Here is a 12,191-nt window from a genome sequence, read left to right as displayed (position 1 = left end):
CTCTATAATTAAATTTACCATGACATAATATGCCTCCAAGTCTCTGACTTCAAGCAATACTCAAAACAAAACTCAAGCAATCGAATGGTTTACCTACTATTCACTCTGAACCTATTTTCTTTGGACATGAGAAATTGGTAAAGTTCGGGGTTGGATACTGTTGACTTTGATTCTTTTTGTGACAGTGTGAGGTCTGAAAATCCCTTTACCTGGAAGACCTTTCATTTCTTGAGTTTGTTTCACTGAAGATGTCTGTCCTACTGAAACAGGCAAGTGCTCCATTGTAATGTCTGAAGGACCATTAATTTCACAAATTTCTTTCACTCAACTGATTGCCCTGTTGAAATAATCACTTTCTTTTTGTGGTATCCTGAATCACAGCCAGGTAATTTCTTCGTAGCAGTATGCTAGGTCTGTGAACTGGACAATTTCCTCTTGACCATGCCCCAAATCTTTGGATATTGAACATGCTTTTCCATTGGTGCTTCCATGGATTCTTCAATTTGTGTCAGCAGATTTCTACTCTATTCTATTGGCTGATAAATTTGTGCTGAAGCACACAAACCTCTAATTTCAATTTGGTGATTCAGATGGCTGCTTCATTACCTGTGAGTGCATTACTAATGAAATAAGTATGCTCAATTCCTTGGACTATCTGAAGCTTGCTTTTTGCTTGGAAGATCAACTGGTACTGAAAATTCTAACTGAGAAGACAAGGAAATGAAATTCTCTGTTTGAAATTACATCATCGGTATCACCCGAGCATCTGACATCGGATTTAATTCTGTCATTACTGTTTGTTCTCCAAGCTGCATTGCTCTCTGAATTGTGTCAATTGAAGATTCATCAATAAGCTCAAGTAGGGTATGCTGCTCATCAGCAATCTCATCATTTCTGTTTCCTTGCAAACTTTATTGATTCTGAATTCTCTGTAGTGTTGACAGCAGTGGAAAATATTTCTGCCAATCCAGTACAGATGCAGGTTTCCACGTTATTCACCACAGGGAACAATTTTTTTATGCCAACATAGCCACTCTCAGAGGATGCTATTTTCTATTTATTTTCTGCCATGAGTCTAGAGAACCCTATAAAATCTTTTACCAGTTGTCATTTGACTTGTTTTTCCATAACTGGCTATTCAGTAACCAAATATTCTTTCACCTGTTGCTCCATGACTGACTTTTCTTTGACCCATGGTTTCTTGATATTAACAAGTTTGACTCCTTTCACTATTTAACAAAGATTCAGGTCAAAACACATATTCATGCTCAAGAATATGAATTCTTGCTTGTGAAATACGTATAAGTTCTCTATTGTGTTATATTCCTTGTGTATGGATAGTTGATTGTAGTATATCTTTGATATTATGTGCTATATCTTCTGGACCATGCCATTGCACTATTATCAATGGTAGGCAGTGTTTATTCAACCAAAGGATGCTATCTGATAATAATTCGGGGAAATATTGGCTTTTCTTCTATTGTAATTGCGTTCCACCTCATGATCTTCTCTGTGTGAGTAGCTACCTGATTCTTTGTTGGTCTGAGACCATATTTTATCTTCAGCACATCTTTGGAAAGTGACCTATTGTTTTACAGATAAAGCATTAAATTTGTCAAGTTTGTGCTCCAAAATGAGGACAATGACTATTAATATCTGGTGCCTGACCTACTTGCAGCATTGGTTTCTCACATGTGTCTGTGGGAGTTCTGACTCCTAAGAACTGAATGGATTCTGCTGATCTCATGTGAGAACTTTGTCCCTCTCCTTTTAGGACTGACTTGTGCTGCTTCTGGACCTCTGCTTTACTCACTTTTTGAATGGCTTTCTCTAGAGTAAAATTTCCTATTGACTAATAATTTTAACAAAGACTCATCAACAATTCCATCAATAATTATATCTCTTATAAATTCTGACTTTAAGTCTTCATGATTAGAACATTAATGAAATTATATGTGGATTCCCCATTCCTCGCAATATAGTGATGCAATGACTGTGTACTGCTGTAATGGATGATTTCTCTCGCAGTTTTGCATATAAAATAAGGGAATCCTGCCGTTTGCAAGTAAAATGAAGGATTTCTATCTTCCGAGGAAAAAAAATGAGCATTCTTGCTTTTCTTTCATCTTCTGTACATGATTCCTGCTAACTGTATTTCATTACTAGCTTTACTGAATGAATCTGGCTGCCTGCAGCTTTACAGCAATTGACATTTTCTTACCAGCTTTATTGAATTGCACTCTCTATGGTTCTACAAGATAAATTTGGTTCCTTTAATGACTTTTCCTATAAGATAACCACTGTCTGTAACTAAATATAACCCCTGTTGCTGTCACATTTTATTCTGAATGAGTCTCACTGTGTGCTGTTTAAATGAATGCTCACCGTCTTTACTGCGGTTGAAGTAATAGTTTTCAGCAACCTCAATACTTCCTAACTTCGTCTTTTGGTAGATTTTGTCTGTTCAGGCTTCCAAATTGCCTCTTTATCTCTTTAATTCTGGCTTTGTGACTTCCTAGATCTGTGAACTCTTTCTAAACTTGTGTTCAGGCCTTGATTTCCCTTAGTGCAACTATATCTTATGGTGCAACTTTGCTATGGTCATGACACTTGATGTGAGCTTACTTCTAGCATTCACAGCCTGAAAATTGTGCTAGTTTTTAAAGTTTTCCCCTTGCCCACCAGGATTTCAACTTTATTCAAGGAAACTCTGATGTCTGTTTACTTTCTGGCTGAACTTCAGTTTGGGACTATTCCTACAAATCACAGGGAGCAGTGATCATAAGTCTGTAAGTTTTAAGATAGTTATGGATAAGGATAAGAATGGTCCTCAGGTGAAATTGCTGAACTGGGGAACGGCTAATTATAACAGTGATAGGCAAGAAGTGGAGAAATTAGATTGGGGATGGCTGTTTGAGGAAAAATTCACATCTGACATGTGGGAGTCTTTTAAATGCCAGTTGATCAGAGTTCAGTTGCTCCTGCGAGGATAAAAGATAAAAATGCAAGATTAGGAAACCTTGGTTGACAAGAAATATTGAAAGGTTAGTCAAAAAGAAAAGGAAGCATATGTAAGGTTTAGGAAATGCAAATCAAACAAGCCCCATGAGGCATATAAAGGAAGCAGAAAAGAACTTAAACAAGAAGTTGGGAGGACTAGAAGGGGTCACGAAATGTCGTTGGCAAGCAGGATTAAGGAGAATCCAAAGACATTTTATATGTATATTAGGAGCAAGAGGGTAAAGAGGGGAAGGGTGGGTCCACTCAAGGACAAAGGAGGGAATTTATTCAAGGAGCCAGAGGAAGTGGGTGAGGTCCTTAATGAGCACTTTGCATCAGTATTCACCATGGCGATGGTAACATTAGGGAGGGGTGATATTCTGGGCCAGTTCCTAAGCTGTATTGTTCTATGTTGTATGTTCTAGATCATCAACACCAATGCAATCTGTAACTGTCTTGGTCTGACTAGTCCTCCAGTTTCTTGCAGTCACTATTGGTCTGAACTACTCTTTATCATCAGCTGGAGATTCTGCCTTGCTGAGTCTTGTTTTGAGGTTCTCTCCTGCCAGTTTGTTGTTTCCAACCCCCAGCTGTCTGCTCGAGGAGACTTCTGAAAGCTATTGTTGAGGATATCTTCATTCATCCATCTCAGCCAGCATGAGGGAGGCAGCAAAGTGGAGTCTACACCGCCTGCCACTATGTTATAAGATGATTCTGCATGACAACTAATTGTGTTGTCTGAGGTATCTTGTCGATTTGTTGCCACCATCCCCTTTCCTGGTAGGGAGCTCAAAGGCCTGTCTGGTCTAGTGTTGTGAGGAAAAACCTTTTGTCGTGCAACAAGCTCCCGTCTTCAAAAAAGTGTAGCTGTTGTTTGATAGCAACTAAATATAAGTTATAATTATAGGATATGAGGAAGACCTGGATGATAGGTCTTGTCCTAGATTGTAAGCTGATCCCCCAGCGAGCCTGTATGATATCATCATAGTGAATGTTACTTAAATTAGATTGGATTTATTTTTGGCATATGTACAAGATACAGTGAAAAGTGTTATTTTCTGTATGCCATACAGGCAGATCGGACCATACAAAGTGCATCAGGGTAGCAGCACAGAGTGTTTCATTTCAGTGTTACAGTTGTAAAGAAGGTGCAGAGAGAGAGATCAGAATTAACATTTGAGAGGTTCATTCAAAAGTCTGATAACAGTCGGGAAGAAGCTGATCTTGAATCTGTTCATACATGTATTCAAACTTTTATATTTTCTGCCCCATGGAAGAGGGTGGAAGAGAGGAAACTGGGGTGGGAAGGGTCTTCGATAATGGTGTTCGCTTTCTTGAGGCTGCAGGAAGTATAGATGGAGTCAATGGATGGAAGGCTGTTTTGCATGATGAACTGGGCTGTGTTCACGACTTTCCGTAGTTTCTTGCAGTCTTGGGAAGTGCAATTGCCATACCAAGCTGTGATTCATCCAGATAGGATGTTTTCTATGGTGCATTTATGAAAATTGCTAAGAGTCCTTGTGGACAAGCCAAATATCCTTAGCTTCCTGAGTAAGTAGAGGCATTGATGTTCTTTCTTGACCATCGCATTGACATGGGTGGACCATGAGATATTGTTGGCAATCATCAGCCCCAGGAAATTGATGCCGTCGATTATCTTCATCTTAAGACACGCTTCAATATTAACACTTTCAGACCCATACTCCCATGGTCACAGACAGTATTCCCTGAAAGTAGAACAGTTTACTGATACACTGCAAAGTTTGTGAAGATATAAGTCCAGGTTTTCTACTTCAGAATAATTCCAGTTTTCTTGGTCATTATGACAGTATACTTCTTCCATAGTTCTTTTCAAACCTTACCCTGAACAAAACAAGAGGAATTATGTGTGGAAGTGTTTTTAGCGTGCAGGCTTTTTGTGTGCAGAAGTGTGGGTTAGCTAGTTTGCGAAAATGTTTGCTAACTTATAGCTGCTTTCAAGTGTCAATTTAAGTGTTTCAATGAATAGGAAATTAATGTTTTCCTTCAGTGTTGTGATATTAAATTATATTAAGGGTTGGTTGATGAGTTCTTCTATGATTAACTTGCTGTGCATATGTCAACAGAAATACATAAGCTCTTGTTACCTCATGACTGCATCACCTAATACACGAGTTAGTAAGACTGGTAAAAGAGTCCTCAAAAATCAAACAGTGGCCCTTAAGATCATCTCAGGCTGATTAAAATGTCAGAAATCATAAGCTACAAATTTAAGGTGATTAAAACCAAAAAACTGAGCTGATGTGAGGAAATAGTTTTGACATAGTGGTTTTAAAATGTTTATCTTTATTTTCAATTCTATCCATTGCTTCATATCTTCCTTTCTCTGTAATCCCTCTGGCCTTATAAACCTTTGAAATATCTGCAATCCAATTCTGGCCTCTTACTCATTGAATTTTTAATTACTTCAACATTAGTCTCCCTGCCTTCAACTGCCAAGGCTCTGGGTCCTGGAATTCCCTCATTAAACCTCCACACTTCTTCCTCTCTTAATTAATTTGAGAATCTTCTTACTATCTTCGTCTTTGACCAAGCAGTTGTCCCTTCTCATATCTCCATATGTGGCTTAGTGACATGTCAAATTTTGTCTAATACTCTTTCTGTGAAGCTTTGGAACATAATACTTCAGTGAATCACTTACAAATACAAATTGTTGTTTTTGTTGCGGTGGTCTAGAATGCATGGCCAGGAAAGGTGGTGGACGAGCCTCAACAGTAACATTCAAAAGAGAATGGGATAAATACTTCGAGAAATTATTTGGAGCTATGAGAAACGGACTGGGGTTGAAACTAATTGGATAGCTCTGCAAAGGATTGAAAAAGGCACAAAGGGCTACACTGTATCATTATGTGATTCTATGATTGTCTCAAATTTGTTCATGGCTAGTTATATAGTTAATGTAGCAATGGATAAACAGAGCAAATTTGGTTTAATTCAACTGGAATTCACTTTCCCACAGCAAACATTAATACAGATCTAAGACCACTGAAAACACTCAGTTCCTCAAAAGGAGATTTTGAAGACTGGCAATAGCAAAGGTTCTTCATTTATTTAAATGAAAAATAAGTTACATCAGTGTTTCTTTCTTCTCAAGCTTGGTTTCTACTTCCAATCATTTCAACTTTTCATTCCCCACCAACCCAGCATCCCCTCATCCCTACTGATTCATTCACTTCCAGATCTCCTAAAATCCCAAAATCCTAAAAAAAAGTCTCATTATTTTTTAATTTCATGTGACTAACTGCCCTATTTTGTATGCTTGTTCTCTGTCCCTTATGATTATTTTTAATCTGTCACTTCTGTCTCCAATATCATGCCTATCTGTTAATACATGATTGTTTCTTTTTCTCTGGTTCCTTTCCTTTGTGTTTTGTTAGGACTTTGGAAAAACAGCCAAGCAAACATGTTAGAAAGAGAAGATTTATCGCCCTAAAAATTGCTGGAAAACCTGGCTTTGGAAGAGACAATGGAACTCTCCATTCATGGTTGCTGAGAAAGCTTTTCTGGTTTTAGATCTGTTTTCAAAAACCTAGGGAGTCAGAAGGAAGAAAGCCTCAACAATTTGCTGTAAATCTGCAAGCACCCCCGGCCCAAACTCGCTTGGCTGAAATATTTGAAAACCACGTTTTTGTATTTTAATTACCTTGTTAACCTTAAGACGCTGACCTCTGACTTCCCAAAGAGTTGGAACCAAACACATCCCAAACCTTACTTGAAAGGCTTCCTTTAATCTACTGCTTAAGCAATTTAATTTTATCAACCAGAAACCCAGTGAATTATGGGAATTCATAGGATTCTGTGTTTTGTTTCTTAGAGTTTGGCCAGAAAAGGTGTTTTTCTTTTGCCCATTTCAAAAGATCATCTTTGCAGAATTATTGTTGTCCTTTGCTTGCATTATGTCAGTACATTTGAATTAGAAATGAAAAAAGGAATACTGTTCTAATTTTTAATTATAGCTTAACATTAACAATTTGTTTCTAGAAATTGGTTTGCTTTGTAATAAATGGACTATCTTTGCATTCATTATAGAAGTCTGGTCAAAGTCTATTTTGTTCTGGATAGCGATACAAAAGGGAACAAATGATCATTTTTATGATTGAATCAAAACTTTTATGCTAATGTTGCAACTCACAGAGGAGTGAGATTTAATTACAAGTCACAGTCATAGCAATTTCTATCACATATTCCATCTTCAAGCTATTCTGCTCCTTTTATATGGTACAGAAATTTATGATTTTCATGTCCTGTTAAACATCAGGATACTGGCATTCAATCATTCAATGTTATCTCACAACAGCATCTAATGATTTGGCCCTTAATATTTACCATGTAACTGTAAATGATTAAAACGTAAGATGAGGTAAAGGAAAGGATCCTAATATATGTAAGACAAGAAATAACTGAGTGAAATTAATCCATTTTCATGATTGCAATAATGGCATGAACAACTTGATCTTTGCCCCAGTAGTTTGTGATGTTATCTAAAGATTTATATGACACAAGTATCATATAAATTTTTATACGTGCCATAACTACTTCCTAACATAAAAGCAATGCCATAAAATCTATGTTTAGATTAATAGAAGTAAAAGTTTTGGATTTTTAAAAAGTGGGTGTTATATTTGACTGTGAATTTTCCTACTGACTGATGATCAGTTTTCTGTAATACAGCATTGCACACACGATTTAGCAATAAAGTGCATAATCTTCTCCTGTTGCATATAATATTTCAAGACTCAATAAGGCCATTGTACATTTTATCTTTTGAGTAGGCCCACCGTTACTGATTGAATCATGGCAGGAGCAAAGCAATTAAGAATAGGCCATCTAGCCCCTCAAACCTATTTCACAATCTATTTTTTTAATTCATTCGCAGGATGAGGGCATCGCTGGCTAGGCAGCATTTATTGCCCATCCCTAATTGTCTAGAGGGCAGTTGAGAGTCATTCACATTGCTGTAGGTCTGGAGTTACACGTAGGCCAGACCAGGTAAGGATGGCAGTTTCCTTCCCTAAAGGACATTAGTGAACCAGATGGGTTTTTCCAACAATCGACAATGGATTCACAGTCATTATTAGACTCTTAATTCCAGATATTTATTGGATTCAAATTCCACCATCTGCTATAGCAGATTCAAACCTGGGTCCTCGGAATGTTGTCTGGGTCTCTGGATTAACAGTCCAGTGATAATACCACTAGGCCATCGCCTCCCCCTGATCTATTTAATTCATAGCTGATCTTTACATCATCTTTATTCACTCACCTTTGATCCATATTATTTGATATCCTGCCTAACAAAAATTTACTGATCACAGTTGTGGAAATATCAGTTGACCCAGGATCCACAGCTTTATGAGGGAAGGAGGTCCAGATTTCCCAGAATCACTGTGTGAAAAAATGTTCCCTAATTTCATTCCAAATTAACTGGTCTCTAATTTTAGGTTTATGCTTTCCTTGTTCTCATTTCCTGTAGCAGAAGAAATTATTTCTCTACTTTAAATTTAAATTACAAAAATGGTGATCATGATCAGCTGGGATATAAAAATTTTAAAATCTCAAGCACATCCTCAACCTGTCTCCAATTCTCCCACTTCCAGGTTTAAAAAAGAAAATAGTCAGGAAAGCTGGTCCACTGTAGAGTGAGAATGGGGAGTTAAGAGTAGATAATAAGGACACAGTGGAAGAATTGAACAAATATTTCAGTTTTGTCTTCACTATTGAGAGCACAAAATAATTTACAGTAACAGCCGTAAAACAGGAATCGGAAGGGAGAGGGGAATTTAGTGAACTTTTATTCAGGAGAAAAGAACTGCGAAACAAAGTGATGGAGATGCCAGCTGACAAGACTCTGGGTCCAGGTGGATTTCATCTTAGGGTCTTAAAAGAGGTGGCCAATGAGGCAGTAGGTGCATTAGTTTTGTTTTAATTTTCCAAAATTAAATTGGCACAAGAAAAATTCCATTGGACTGGAAAGTAGCAAAAATAACTCTTCCATTCCTGAATGGAATGTGTTAGGAAACTACAGGCCAGTTAGCTAGACACCTGTCATGTGAAAAGTGATCATTAAGGAGCTTCAAGTTGTGAACTTAGAAAACCCTAGATAATTGGGAAGAAAGGATGTAAAAGCATGGAGATGGTTCAGAGAAGGTTTACTAGATTGATTTACCTCAGAGCTCCGAGGAAGGGTCACCGGACCTGAAACGTTAACTCTGTTTTTTCCTTCACAGATGCTGCCAAACCTGCTAAGCTTTTCCAGCAATTTTGCTTTTGTTCCTGATTTACAGCATCCGCAGTTCTTTCAGTTTTTATTTAGAAGCAGGTGCAGCCTCATGAATATACTAATAGAGACACCAAGGTGTAACTAAGGCACCAACACTGTTATTATGCAAAATTACAGACATTCCACCCAACGTGCACTCAGCCCTCAGGTAAACCAAGTGGAACTATTCTCCAAGCTGCTGCAGCAACAGTATTTAAAAGGGCAACTGATCTGCAGTAACTCCATAAGAAGATCTTTCTTTCTTTTTCTTTACTCATGGGATATGAGTATCGCTGGATGACCAGCATTTATTGCCCATCCCTAGTTGTCCTTCAGAAGGTGGTGGTAACCTGCCTTCTTGAACCGTTGCAATCCAATCACTGTTAGTAGACCTGCAATGCCATTAGAGAGGGAGTTCCAGGAATTCAACACAGAGACATTGAAAGAATGCTGATATATTTCCAAGTCAAGATGGTGAGTGGCTTGAAGGTGTCAGTTAGGCAAACTGCTTTGTCCAGAATGGTGTCAAGCTTGTTGAGTGTTGTTGGAGCTGCACTCATCCAGGCAAGTGAGGAGTATTCCATCACACTCCTGACATGTGCCCTATAGATGGTGGACAGGCTTTGGGGAATCAGAAGGTGACTTACTCATTGCATGATTCTGAGCCACGGACCCGCTCTTGTAGCCATTATATTTGTAACGGCTTGTCCAGTTCAGTTTCTGGTCAATAATAAACCCCATGATGTTAATAATGGGGAATTCAGCAATAGTAAAGCAACTAGATGTCAAGGGATGATGTTTAGATCTTCTTTTGAGGGAGTTGGTCATTAACTAAAACTTGTGTGGCATGACTTTATTCGCTACTTGTCAACAGAAGCCTGGATGTTGTCCAGTCTTGCTGCATTTGGACTCAGACTGCCTCAGTATATGAAGAGTCATGAGTGGTGAGAAACATTGTGCAATCGTCCATGGACATCCCACTTCTGATCTTATGATGCAGGGAAGGTCATTGATGAAGTAGTTGAAGATAGTTAGGCCTATTACATTATCCTGAGGAACTCCTGCTGAGATATTCTGGAGCTGAGATGACTGACTTCCAACAACCGCAACCATCTTAAATAAAAACCAAAAGAACCGCGGATGCTGTAAATCAGGAACAAAAACGAAGTTGCTGGAAAAGCTCAGCCGGTCTGGCAGCATCTTTGAAGAAGAAAACAAAGTTAACATTTCGGGTCCGGTGACCCTTCCTCAGAACTGATGGTGGCTGGGAAAACGTCAGTTTATATGCAGAAAATAGAGAGGTGGGTGGAGTAGGGAGTAAACGATAGGATAGAGCCCAAAGAGAGAGAAAGACAGTTGGACAGACAAAGGAGTTGCTAATGATCAGGCTGGGAGGGCGAATAGTTGTTAATGGGGACTTTTAGTGACTAACGACAGGGGGTGTGTAGTGGCAGGCTATGTGGTAACAAGGCCTGGTGTGTGGGGTGGGGAGCTGGGACATGGGAGAGTTTAGGCCCTAAAATTATTGAACTCAATATTGACTCCGGAGGTCTGTAGGGTTCCCAAGCGAAAAATGAGGTGTTGTTCCTCCAGCTTATGTTGGGGTTCACTGGAACACTGCAGCAAGTCAGAGATAGAGATGTTGGCCAGGGTGCAGGGTGGTGCATTGAAGTGGCAGGCAACAGGTAGTTCAGGGTCTTTTTTGCGAGCAGAACGTAGATGTTCTGCAAAACAGTCGCCAAGTCTACGCTTCGTTTCCCCAATGTAGAGGAGACCACATTGTGAGCAGCGAATGCAGTAGGCTAGATTCTGGGAAGTGCAGGTGTGGTATGTTTGGGCCCTTGGATACTGGGGAGGGAGGAGGTAAATGGGCAGGTGTTGCACCTGCCATCTGGATAACCACAACCGTCTTCTTTTGCAGCAGGTGTCTTTTCCCCTATTTACCTTAGTTGTGCTAAGACTCCCTTGTGCTACACTTGGTCAAATACAGCCTTGCCTCTGAAATTCAGAATTTTTTATCCATGTTTGAACAAAGGCTGTAATGAGGTCGGGAGCTGACCCTCCCTGGCAGAACCCAAACTGGGATTCAGTGAGCAGATTAAGTATATGCTGCTTGATAGCTCTGTTTATGACACATTCAATTACCGATGATCCAGAGTATACTGATGCGGTGTTAATTGCCAAGTTGTCCTGTTTATTTTGTACAGAACGTACTTGGGCAATTTTTCACATTGCTGGGTAGATGCCAGTGCTGTAGTTGTACTTTTACAGCTTGGCTAGGGGAGTGGCAAGTTCTGGAGCTCAAATCTTCAGTACTATTGAGGGAATGTTGTCAGGGAACTACATTTGCAGTAGCCAGAGCCTTCAGCCATTTCTTGATATCACATGGATTGAATTACATTGGCTGAAGACTGACTTTTGTGATGCTGGGGATCTCCAGGAAAGGCTGAGAATGGGTCATCCACTGAGCACTTGTAGCTGAAGATTGTTGCAAATGCATCAGCCTTAACATTATGACTGTGCTGGACTCAAGAGTGATTAAGAATGGGGACATTTGTGGAGCCTCCTCTTCCAGTGAGTTAATTATCTACTATCATTCATGACTAGATATGACAGCAGTGCAGAGCTCAGATAATTTAGCTCTGCCTATTGTTTCCTGCTTGTGCCATTTTGTATGCAAGTAGTCCCATGTTGTAGGTTCACGAGGTCGACATCTCATTTTTAGGTACCTGATGTTGCAACTGGCATGCCCTCCTCCATTCTTCATTTGGCCAGAGTTAGTCGCTTGATTTGATGGTAATTGCAAACTAAGGAATGTGCCTGATCATGAAGTTACACGTTGTGTTGAAGTACAATTCTGCTGCTGCTGAGATGGCCCCTGTGCCATATGTAC

The sequence above is a fragment of the Rhincodon typus genome, chromosome 27 (assembly GCF_021869965.1).
Source record: "Rhincodon typus isolate 14 chromosome 27, sRhiTyp1.1, whole genome shotgun sequence".
Lineage (NCBI taxonomy): Eukaryota > Metazoa > Chordata > Chondrichthyes > Orectolobiformes > Rhincodontidae > Rhincodon > Rhincodon typus.
This window is presented reverse-complemented; position numbering follows the sequence as displayed.